This window comes from Molossus molossus, unplaced genomic scaffold (assembly GCF_014108415.1).
Source record: "Molossus molossus isolate mMolMol1 unplaced genomic scaffold, mMolMol1.p scaffold_m16_p_5, whole genome shotgun sequence".
Lineage (NCBI taxonomy): Eukaryota > Metazoa > Chordata > Mammalia > Chiroptera > Molossidae > Molossus > Molossus molossus.
Window position 1 is genome coordinate 72,618,376 of NW_023425388.1, and position 12,620 is coordinate 72,630,995.

At 45.7% G+C, this 12,620-nt stretch overlaps 1 protein-coding gene across 3 annotated transcripts in view; it reads right to left on the bottom strand.

The window, feature by feature from the left end:
- Positions 1-2,713, bottom strand: part of BOC (BOC cell adhesion associated, oncogene regulated) — a 71,116-nt gene extending 68,403 nt beyond the window's left edge. For all 3 annotated transcript variants that reach the window (XM_036242960.1, XM_036242961.1, XM_036242958.1), the window contains exon 1: positions 2,498-2,713. The gene's annotated coding sequence lies outside the window, so the exon portion shown is untranslated. The remainder of the gene's footprint in view (positions 1-2,497) is intronic.
- Between the last annotated feature and the right edge of the window lie 9,907 nt (positions 2,714-12,620).

The window sequence follows — 12,620 nt, forward strand, 5'->3', positions numbered from 1 at the left end:
TTCGGTGCCAGGTTAATCCTTATTCAGAGGCCAGAAAGTACTGGATAGCAATTATCTGTTGCACTTGAGTCTTCTTTGGTTTCTTCCCACTTGTTTTAAGACACTGGAAAAAAAATCCTTATTCATGAATCATATCAGTGTTTTTACTGAAATCTGAACCCAGACCCCCTAGGGGTCTGTGAAATACTGTGACCACCAGCCTCACTTCTCGCCCTCCTTTCTTAAACCCTGGTGTTCCCTCAGGAAGTCAACTGAATTATTATTTCATCAGCAAAATCTCCTACTCCTTCTTAGGGCATGGAAACCACAGATAAGTTGTTAAAGAGAGCTGGGAGCCCGAACACTTCAAAGGAAGAAAAGATCTCTGGACCCAGCTGTAGGATGATGGAAAGGAACATAAGTCAAGCTCTTATCACAAGCTGGCCAACCAATCATCAGCTGCGCATGGCCCTCTCTGTCCCACCCCACCTTCCCCTTCCCAAATGTGGTCAAGGTACCAATCATCCTGGCCTCTATCAACCTCCTGGTCCAAGTAAAGCCAATTCCAGTGGTTTGGGCAAATTCTCCTGAGAAAATATCTCTTACAATGTTACTCTTCTGAGATTTCTTGAAAGAGGTTAAAAGGGATAGTGTCTGCTCTCTCAATCCCCAGATTTCATAGGTGTAGACAGCCTCTAGCCACCTGAAGGGCCAGACTCAGCAATAAATGGGGGCTGGCAGGGTCAGCAACGTGGCACAATGAAGCAACCCTGACTTCTTTCATTTTTACCTCTTTCCATAAACTTACTCCAAAATCTCATCTGGCAGGAAAATCATAACTCCACTGCTAGTCCCACCCTGCCTCTGTCCCACTGACCCCAAGGTGCTTCAAGATTACCATGGGAACCTTCTGGGTTTCAATTATGAGACCATTAAAAAGTGCCAATTATAAGACCTCAGAAACGTTCCTGGGTAACCTGTTACACACCTCAAAATGGCCAAGCTCTTGCCTCAAAGTCACTTTAAGTGAAGTTCAGAGAATAGGTCACCCAGATGTATTGAGCCCCCAACCCTCACCTCAGTCCAACAAAACAGTGTTTTAATATTGTCCATACTGCCCTTGAGAGAATGGGGATTGATTTATTAGCTGTAACCAGAGGGATGAAAAAAAACATCACAGACCTGAGCTGCCTGTTTAGGGCCTGGTCGTGGAATAAATCAGAAATGTATGTGCATTCAAGAATTTTGAAAATGACATTCCTTCAATGGCCCATGTTTGCAAAGTTCTGGGCAACAAAGAACTAGGTGACAAATGGGAGCTGAGTTCAGGGCACTTGGAGGTGGCACAAGGGCCAGACACCAAAGTATACTTTTTACTCAGTCCATTCAAAGAGGTAACTCTGGGTCAAAAACTTATGTGAACCCATTTGAAGTAGCTAGAAGCGATGGGGGAGGGGCAGAACACCCACCACACCCAGAAAGTGCCTGTTCGGAACCGCTGGTGTGCGGTTTGGGTATTCTTAGCTTTACTGCCACATCTCTGGAGGGATATAACCACCACTCAACTAACCCTGACACTGTATCCCCATCCCCAAAACAAAACTCAATAAAACAAATCTTAAATTCCTCCAGGTCTGCCTAATCCCCAATCCTCAAAATTCTCCCATCACCAGGAAGAGTAAACTAACCTTGGGCACTCTGAAAGTTCAGCAGGGCCTTCAAAAACCCAGCAGAAAATTCCTCCTGGGTTCCTTGCCCCTCGCCACAGCCCCTTCCCACTTGTTCAGCGGTTCATTGCCCCACCTTCTCATAGTTATACAAACAAAAACTCCAAGAGCACAACCCCAGGAGCACGCTGTGCGCGCGAACACACACACGTACACGCACGCCCTTTTACTGCTGCCCCAACCCCACATACACCTCTGGGCACTCCACTTCAGCCTGATCCCTTCCACCCCTCCAGCTAGGGATGCTCTTTCTGGGGCTGTTTCGCTCCCGTTCCGTTTGGTCCCTCTTGGTGTTTTCCGTTTTAAACGCCAATACTACAGACCCTCACTCCTGAAAGAGACCAAACGGGTACTGAGTGGTTCTGTGTATTTGCCGATCCCGAGGTGGGCTTCTCCCCCAGGGCCTGGCGCACGGAATCAGCACTGGTGTCAACCTTCGGGGGAAGTTTGGGAGGCTATCCCGGCGCTTCCTCCACCCTAGGAGCTTCCGGAACCATTGGCCAAACCGCACCCGCAGGGAACGAGATGCGGCGCCCCAGGCACCCCGCAGCCCGCCTGTCCCAGCTCCTCGGTCCCCGCGCCGGCGCGCCCGCCTCGGCTGCAGCCCTAGCCGGACCCGCGGGCCGAGCGCGCTGACCGGCTCCAGCCGCCCGCGCGTCCCCATCAGCCACCCGCTGGCGCTTCCTCCGCATCGCTGGCCTGCGGTCGCCTCCCGCCCCCTCCCCTTCCCAAACCAACAAATAAACACAACTTTTTATGAAAAGAAAACAAACTTCAGCGACGTGACTCACCTCTGGTGCAGCCGGCTCCTGGGAAGGGAGAGCCGGCCCGGGGGCCAGCGTGGTGAGCGCGGAGACAGCAACACAGCACCGCGCTGCACCGACACACAACCCGCACAGTGACACCCAGGAACACACAAAACTGGAGAGCGGCCGCAGCGGGAGCAACAAAGGAGCCCCCGACCAAGAAGGTGCAGGCCTGGGAGGGAGGGCGCGTGCGGGCGCGTGCGGCTGCGGCGGGCGTGAGTGAGTGAGTGAGTGAGTGAGTGAGTGAGTGAGTGAGTGTGTGTATGTGCGTGCGCGCGCGCGCAGCGGCTGACACCGGCGGGCCAGGGCTCAGGGTCCCTGCGGCAGGAAGCGGGGGCCGCTGCGGCAGCGGCAGCCGGAGGACAAGGCAGGGGACGCCGCGCCCAGAGCACCCGGTCCCTCCATATGGAAGAAGCTTTTTTGGATGACTGAACTCGCAAACAATATCTTCTTTTGCTTCTCCTGCCTAGGAACCTCCCATTACCGCGCGAGGCGGAGGAGGAGGGGGGCAGAGGAGGCGGGGAGGAGGGGGAGGAGCAAAATGGAGCAAAGAAAAAGTCTTGGAAAGGAAGCTGGAAAAAAAAAAAGTCTCCCAAACTCAGTTTTTCTCCTAATACCCATTTTCTTTCTGTTGCGCTTTAGTCTTGCGCTCTCCCCCTATCTTCTCTCTTTCCCATACAAATGGATGTTCTCTTTCTCCCACAGCCACGGGCTCCCCTGAACCCCCATTTTCTTCTTAGCTTCACCTCGGACCCTTGGTCTCATAGGCTATCTATCCTCCTCTCGCCAGTCTCTTCTCCCCAAGCCTTTTTCTGACATCCGTCCTTTAAATAGTCTCTCCTTCATTCGGCAAACTATTGAATAAATCATTAAAAGCAAACTTTGTTATTAAACTCGCCCCCCCCCCCCAAAAAAAGAAATTGGATAGCGGCTGTCGAGAAAATGATAAGCAAACTAGTCTTGGGGAAACTCCAAAGCCACCTCCCGGACCCGGACACACCGGGTGGGTTGGGGAGCAAGAGTTTGCCGGGTCCTCCTTGACAGCGCCCTGCCCTGACCTCCATTCATCATCCCAGGATGGAGGATCGAGGCAAAGGATGAGAGGGGGCGGGCGAGGGAGGGATAGTGGCCCCAGAGAAAAGTTAGTTACCTTCTTGTGTGCATGTGTGTGTGTGTTAAATCCTTTCTTTAGTGTTGGGCAGAAAACATTCAGAACAGCGGTTCTCAAAAGAGCTGCATCAGAACCTCCTGGAGGCTTATTAAAACACAGATTGCTGGGCCCCATCCCCCAGAGTTTCTGAGTCAGTAGGGTCTGGTGTGGGTCCCGGAATTTTCATTTCTAGTAAGTGTCCAGGTGCTGCTGCTGGTCCAGGGCCACATTTTAAAAACAACTTTTCCAGGGTATTAAGAGGTCAAACATATGCTGATTTGGTGGCACACTGGGTCCCCTTTTTATTCTTTAAGGATGAAACAGATTGTGAAGGTCATCCAGTCCATACCCTTATATGGCTACTGAGGAAACCAAGATCCGGAAGGGTTAAGGTATTTGTTCAAAGTGAACCTCGAATTTGTGCAAAGTGGGAAGAAGGGTGACCTGGTAGCTGGTCAGGCAGGCCAAGTGTGGGGCGAATGCGGGTGCTGCTCCTGCCCCCTGTGGCAGGATAGTTGCACTGGGAGTCAGGAAGCCACTGTGTGACTTTGAGAAAGTCACATAACCTTTCTGGGCCTCAATTTTATTTCTTTAGTTTCTCATTAGTAAATATACATACTTTATGTTGAATGTATGATTTTAATAGAATCTGAATGGAAAGATGTTTAAAAGGGCAACTAAATATATTTTAGTCAATGTTATACCATCCCCCCCCCCCCCCAAGTATTTGGTAACTCAGGAAGGAGCCAGTTCCTTTATTGATTTACTTTCAGCTCGGGTGCCTGGATTCTTGGGCCTGTCCTTGCAGCAAATAGATAAAGGGGATGAAATATTTTCAACAAGATGAAAAAGACTATGAACTCCCTCTTTTTTTTTTTTTTTTAGTCCTCATCCGAGGACATTTTTCCATTTTTTGTACAGACAGAGTGGGAGGTCCCTCTTTGAACTATACACTTACACTCTTCCCTCTCCTTTCTTCTCCAATTCCTTCCCTCTCCACATTCCTTCTCTTTTAATCTCCATATTCTCCCCCTAATATTCTCCAAGACCTAAATTTCTCCCCATTCAATTACCATGTGAGCTTCTACCTTCTTCTTCTCCTCCTTCTGAGGCACGATTCAGGACTACAGGGCCTGGGGTCCACCCTGGGCACAGAACTCTTCATTCCCCAAGGGAACGGGTCAGCCAGCCTTCCACTGCCCATAAACACCCCCTTTCTCCAGAGCTCCATGCAGAGGATCCAGCTGTCTGGTTGTCAAAGATGGCTCCAAGTACCACTGATGATGTGGGATTCCAATAAGAACATTATGCATGAAGTTCTCATGTTGATTCTTCAGTATTCCTATGTATGCTATTCATTACTCAACATCTCAAAGATGCCCCTTACCCCCTCAGTGTCCTTGGACTTATTCCCAGAATTTTCCGTTCCTTCCTTTCTGGCCTTTGGGTCTCACCCTGGGCTCCGAGTACAGCAGAAAACAAAGACTATCGCAGTCCTTACCAACACTATTTAGCCAGAAGAAAAACCCATGGCCTCGTATTTCCCTCCATCCCAGGCTATGTGGCTGCTCACCCTTCCCATAGGGGTTATACAGAATGCAGATCACAGCTTAATTGAGAGGGCTTAATTCTGCTGCAGCATCAAGCACACTGTTGGCACCTCAGATAACACATCTTACTGTTTTTATGGCTCTTTGTATTAGCATAATTGTGTTTATTGTTATTATTCCTGTTAAGAACATTGTGTCTCTGAACTCTCCCCCTTTGCCTGGAGGAAGATTCTTGCTTAATTCTCCTGCCCACCTCTCTATTCATTTCCCTATCCTAACCCTCCCCACCCTACTGTAGCCCTGAGCCATCTCAGTTAGACAGAGTCTAGGCTTTTGTTAAGATGCTTTCTGCTGCTCTTCACTGTTGTTCAAGGTGATTTCCCTCTGGCATCTTACTTTCTTGGGGCTTTCTGAGCCTTCATCAAGAAGGAAGCATTTAGTATGGAAGTGATCATCACGCTCGAGGGCAGGCAGGGACTATAGGTCTAATAAGTCACTACATCACTGAGGCTGTGCAGTTAACTGGAAGGAATCTCAGTGAGTGACATGAAGAGAGGGGTGTTCCCTCCTCAGTGTGCTGCAGACACTCTACCCGTATCATATAAACAGGGAGCTAGAATGTGAAAGCTATCTGGAGAGGACTGTGCTGAGAAAATTACTAAGATGCAGACAAAGAGAATAATTTCCCTTCTGTTTTAATATACATCTATTCTACCCAGAGCAGAGGAGTGTTGAGAACTGGGTGAAAATGGTGGGGAGATTCAGAAGTACAAATGGGTAGTTACAAAACAGTCATGGTAACGTAAAAGTACAGCATAAGGAATATAGTCAATAATATTACTATGTATGTGCCAGGTGGGTATATTGGGGGAGAGGGGAATGCTTTGTAAGTACATGATCATCTAATCACTATGCTGTATACCTGAAACTAATACAAAATAATATTGAATGTAAACTGTAATTTAAAAATAAAAATTTAAAAATTACCAATACATCTTTCCTGGTAAAATATATATTTGTTCTCCTAATTATAGAATATGTTCATTAGAAAATAAAGAAAAGCACAAAGAATGGGAAAATCACCTTAAACCCACTACCCAGGGATGACACTGTTACCAGATTGAAGTAATTTTTCTAGTCATTTTTCTCTCTTATTTTTGTTTCTCATTAATACAAATACATATTTCATCTACACTAAGCATATGAGTCTAATTGATCTGAATTGGAAAGGGCATCATAAAGGAATACTTTTATTCAATATTTTGTACTGTGTTTGTTTTCTAATGCATTTGGTAATTTAGGTAGGAGCCAGTTTCTTCATTGATTTATCTGGTACTTGCATATTTTGCAAAATTGTGTTCATTGTACAGTATATACAAGTTGTTATCCTACTTTTTAAATTTAATATTCTAATGTTATTATTTTCCCCAGGACATTATATCTTCTCCAAAGTTCAACTTTAACAGCTGTGAACTATTCCATCAAAAAGAGATTATTTATTTAACCATCCTCCTATTGTCATATATTTAGATTGTTTTCATTTTTTGTTACCATCATGCATTGAAATTGACTTAAACATCTTTGCATAAATCTTTATTCAAAATTCTGATTATTTCCTAAAGGTGAATTATGATAAGTAGGAGTTTTGAGTCAATGGATATAACATTGTAAAGGCTTTTGGCTGGTATTGCAAAATGGTCCTCTAGTGGCCCCAAGGTACATTTTCATCTCTTGGATCTCAACAACAATGAGATCATCAAACCCAAGGCCCCAAGCAGATGCTTGGTTGAATTATCTAGTTTGGAAGACTGCACTGACCATATAAAGAAAACAACTGCCAAATATTCAGTGCAGTAGAGGCAACACCTCGGTGGGAAGAATTACATAGTAACTGCTGACTGTGTAAGCTCTACTAGATTCATGATCTTATTTAACCTCACCAACAACCCTCTGAGAAATAAGCTAAGGATTACTGAGCTCCCACCTCTCACAGCCTCTGTGCTGGACTCTGTGCACATTCAATCTTGAATCCCCACAACAACCTTTTGCTGTAGGTTTTATTGTCTCCTCTTTACAGATATGGAAAATTAAGTAGCTTGCCTAATATCCCCAACACTAAGTGGTTGTACTAATTCTAAAATCTGAGGTTTTTCCAGTCCAACACACTACTTCCCTGCAACTGTTTGGTGAGTTACAGGCTACTTGATGGAGTAATAAAGGCATATTTAGAAGAAGCTTGAATTTTGTCAATCCATTAAGGAGTCTTTAGTGGGCTTCCCAATGACTGCTATTTTAAACGGCATCTAAGTGCATTCAAAGAGCTACAGTAACTTACTGATTGTAATTAACAGAAGAGTCCAAGGACTGTATACCTTAAGAGAATGCAGTTCTAGTGTATGAGTTAAGATTAAAGGTTAGATACTAACATTCATAGCCCCAACAGTAATTAGTAAATTGACTTTTGTATACATTTCTATTCTCAAAACGAATGTTTGGATAAAGATTTTTTTCATCTTGATCCAAGGTGCTAAAATATTTGTGAATCCAACCTCTGCATCTCAAATTCTAGCTGCTGAATGTATAATGTTTCCATTTATTGAGGCAAAATCTCAATAAATTTTAAAAATAAATGCAAAAATTAATTTATTAATTCATTTGAAATGATAGTCCTCATTTTTTTCTTTAGTGGGCCATTACCTAAGTTGGCCTACCTCCCCAGATTAGCCATCACAAGGGCTGCTAGAGAAGGAATGTGCATAGTTGCTCCAAAGTATTTGATGACTGAATGAAGAGTGATAAATGAAAGTATAAGATTGACCTCTGCAACAATTAGTAAACAATGCAAGACAGCATGTAATTAAACCCTAAATTGCATGGTTCAGGCAGAATTACAGGTGAGCCTGGTCCAATGCCATCTACTCCTCATACGAGTTAAGCTGGCTGGGACTGACTTCTCTAGCCCAGTGCTGCCAAATCAGGATTTCCATGTGTTCTGTTGCCTTTAAGGGATCAGTCTTTAGATTCCTTTGAGGCTGCCTGCAGACAAGGGTACCCTAGCGGAGGATGACATGAAAAAGCAAGATTGTAGAATCAAGACAAATCTGGATTTGGATCCAGTCTTGTCCAAACTGTATGAGCTTGAACACCGTGAATCGATTTCTTCTTCTGTGAAAATGAGAAATAATATATATAAGTGTCTCTCTCTCTTATATGACTCCTACTGGGTCATCTGGTACAAAACTATACCAGCTCTTTATGGCTAGTTCTTGTTCTGATTGGTCAGTTTCCATGCCATGCCCATACACACAACTGTAAACCTACTTTTGCCCCATTTAACAAATTTTGGTGGGCACTCCCATTTTAGTTATTTAGTAAAAGTTTGAGTCAAAGGCGAAGCTAGGACAGAGAAATGGAAAGTAGGGTAATACAAGATCATTTCTGTGACCCATGCTGCATGCTTGATTTTTGCACACTCCATAAGGCCCAAACAAATAGAATCTGTCAACACTGAGTTCTAAGAGACTCCATTATTCCAAGATATCAGATTCTCTGAAGCAAGCACGGGCCCCATTTAGTCCCACATGAAACTCCTACTTTCCTCAACAACCTCTGTCTGTTTTCCCCTCACCCGCCTCACGTGTTAAGCTGAGAAACTTGGGATTCTGGAGCTGCTCAGACTCCAGCTGTTTGACATTGTGCGAAGGAGGGCAGGGGGCCAGAGACTCCAGATGAAAGCAAAAACTCAAAGAGAACTGGACCTCCGAGCTTTGATACCAAACCCAGTGGGTAACAGCCTCCGTTAAATTTGTTCAGTCAGCCATTTAAGAGGGAAGGAGTTTCTCACACACCCTGTAAGGGTGTTGGCGATGGGATGCTTCCACCAGGGGGATCGATGTTCCGGGGACTGAGCAGGGCAGAATCAAATGCCGACACTGCCCTTGCAAGCTTAGAGACAGGTAGTGTGCTGGCTTGTTTTTCTCCCAATATATTATTTTCTTCCTCCTTAATGAGGTACCGGGGATTTACTGGGACCTTTGGTCATAGCAACAGAAAATGACAGTGCCCCACCCTAACTCTACTACACCTCACTTCTTTGGGTTCTTCCCTTGGGGGAAGGCCATGAAGAAGGGAGGGGAGCTGAGAGGAACACAGAGATGCTGGGGCAGGAGGGGTGGGAGCCTCCCCACTACCTCTTCCACTCATTCAGAAACCAGTTTCATCTTGTTTGCCTTCCCCTGGTTGGATTCATCAACTAGGAGATTGATGTGCTTGAGCCTTGGTGGGCCCAATTTGAGAAGCATCTGACCTATGAACCTCTGCCTGGAATAAGGAAGGATTAAGAAAATGAATCATGTAGCCCACTGATTTCCTTATTCCTAAAAACAAAAACAAAAATAAAATCCATACACCTTGTCCTTTTTATCCAGGAGAGATGAAGACGGAATCAGTCATGTCACTGCTTTACCTAAAGTTCTTTGTGGCTCCCAGCACCTTTGGTATAGGGGTGAGTACTCCCCGGCCACTCCTCCAGCCTGGCTCCTCAGTGGCCCCACCCGCTGCTGCTACGTGTTGCTCTGGCACCTCCTTGCTCTCCCTCAAAGCACTACACCTCTCATGCTTCTCGCCAGCCCACTTCTGTCCTCCTACAAGCACTCACCTATCTCCTACTCGCTTTGTAAGACTTCCCTCTAACAACACTTCCCTAGGAACACTTGTCTGAACCTCCCCTCCCTACTCCAGCTGTGCTCCCATGGAACCCTCTTCTTACCTGTGCTGTAGCACCTCTCATGAGCAGTGCAACTGTGACTGTGGGCCCATCTGACTTCTCTTGACTCAAGCACAAGGGCAACCCCTTTTCATCTTTGTATGCCCAGTGCTTAGCACCATACCTGCCATTCCTGACACATTGTGGGTGCCCGATATGTAAATATATCAAGTGGATGAATGAATGAAGAATTAATACAATCAAGCATCTCTGTCACAGCAGTGGAAGCCTAATGGATCCAAATGGTCTGGAGTGTTGAAAGGACAGCAATAACTGACACTGCACCTGGGTGGAACCAGAGTTTTAAAACCAAAAACCAGGCCCCTGGCTAAAGCAAGAAAGACAGGTTTGTTTTAGATACAAAAACTGGATGAAGATTATGCAGTGTTTTTTCATTTAGATGCTAATGGTATTTAGAAGTCATAGCATATCACTGGTTTTTGGCTATATATTCTTTTCTACTTTTTATTTTGAGATAACTATAGACTCACCTGAGTTGTAAGAAATGATAGAGAGATCTGTATACCCTTTGCCCAGTTCTGCCATCCCCCGGCTAACACAATATCCAGCCCAACTATAATACAATATCTTAATCAACTGGCTTTGATACAATCATCAACCTTATTCAGATTTTGCTAGTTTTACTGACACACTCATTTGTAAGTAGTTATGTGTTTTAAAAGTGCTTAGTAGTTTATTGTGTCTGTGCAGCCCAGCCACTGATTGACCACAGTTAGTCAAGACCATGCCCAGCTGGTCCCATGAAGGAAGCTCTGAGTCCCTCCCAAAAAGCTATGGCAACAGGATTCATTCGTAGCCTGGCCTCTGCTTTGCACCCTCAAAGACCATACTGTAGAATGTCTCGCTCTTCCTGGGACAGAAAAAGAAAGATCTGGAGGACACATGATGAATTGGAACAATTCCATCCACCTTTTCCTGCCATTGGCCAAATATACTCCGGACAGACTATACAATTTTTAGAGTCCAGAGAAAAATAAAAATGCAGGCTCCAGTCAGGAGTGGGGAAGTCAATCTCCTTTTCTCATACCCACAGCACACAGGTTACTCCCAAGGGGTTATACCCTCTCCACCAAGACACACTAGTGAATGAGCTAGAGGCGCCAGCCCAGATGTCTAGAAAGAGCTGCCAGCCTAGGGTGGGGACAGCCACTGCCTTGCTTTTCCTGAGATGCAGTGGGGGGCATGCCCTACCCAGATTCTCCCCCATGCACACTTACTCCCAGGCCCCTGCTAGGGTCAGAGGTCAACTGAAGCCATGAAGCAGGGATAGGGAGGGAAAGTCTAGGAGAAGCCAGGGCACCAGGAATCAAGGGAGTGGGCAGCTGAGAAGCTATCCCAGGGATGTAGTAGGAAGCATGATCATGTGAGCTAAGACTCCAAGCCTCTTGTGCCTGCCCCATTGTCTAGTTAAACTTCACTAACAGCCCTGGCTGGTTTGCCCAGTGGTTAGAACATCAACCCGTGGACCAAAGAGTCTTAGGTTTGATTCCGGTCAAGGGCACATACCTCTGGCCGGGGTCATGTGGGAGGCAACCAACTGATGTGTCTCTCTCATGTCAATGTCTCTCTCTCTCTCTCTCTCCCTCCCTCCCTCCATCCCACTCTATCTGAAGATAAATGGAAAAATATCCTTGGGTGAGGATTAAAAAAATTTTTTTTAATTAAAAACAAGAAACAAAAAACTTCACTTACAAAACAGAAATTCAAAGATAGAATTTCAAAATGGTGACCACAGAGCTTATAACCAAGCAATGGCCCTTCTGAGTGCACGGCTCTGGGTAACTGCACTGGGCTGCCTGTTCAAGGAGCTGCCTGAACACATCAAACTCAAAACCACCTGAAACTGCATCCGTCTGCTCTCCTGGGAACTGGGGTCCTCTCCAGGGGGTCTCGGAATGGTGGCGTGGAACAGTAACACTACTAAATTTGACCCCTCCTCAATGAATACGAGGAGTATTAGCAAAGCTCCACTTCTCAGGCAGAAAAATAATCTGCTTCTTTCTCTCTGTCCGATGTAAGAAAAAAGTCTTAAATCAAAGTGCCTTAGTGAACAGCACCACGACTCACCTGTCTGAGAAAGGAACTTGGGAACCACCTGGGCGCCTCCCTTTCCTCTACTCTTCTCATGCGGTGGTCACTAGCCCTACTGTACCTCATCCACAGTCTGCCAGGGTTCATCACCTGCATTCAGTCCCCTCTGCAGCTGCCTTAGTCCAGACCTTCATTCATTTTTTATGGGGAATATTGCAAAAGCCTCTTGAGTAATCCTCCTACTTCCCATCTGACTCCATCACTGGTCCATTTTCCACATTCGTGATAGAGACAGCTTAAGAAATGGCAAATTTGATCATGTTGTATCCCTCTCTCCCCCTGAAATTGTTTAGTGACCTTACTACTTTTAGGATGAAATAAAACTTCTTAGCAAAGCACACAAAAGCCTTTCACGAGCATCTCTCAAAGTGATCTCCTACCATTCCCTCACCATACAGGCTTCTTCAGACTGTTCCCGGATCAGTTGTGTCTCTGGGTCTTGTGTATGTGGTGCCCTTGCTTGGGGTCTCACTGCTTTCTGCACCAAACTCCTACTTGGTCCCTAAAACTTAGCTCAATTGTTAGCTCCTC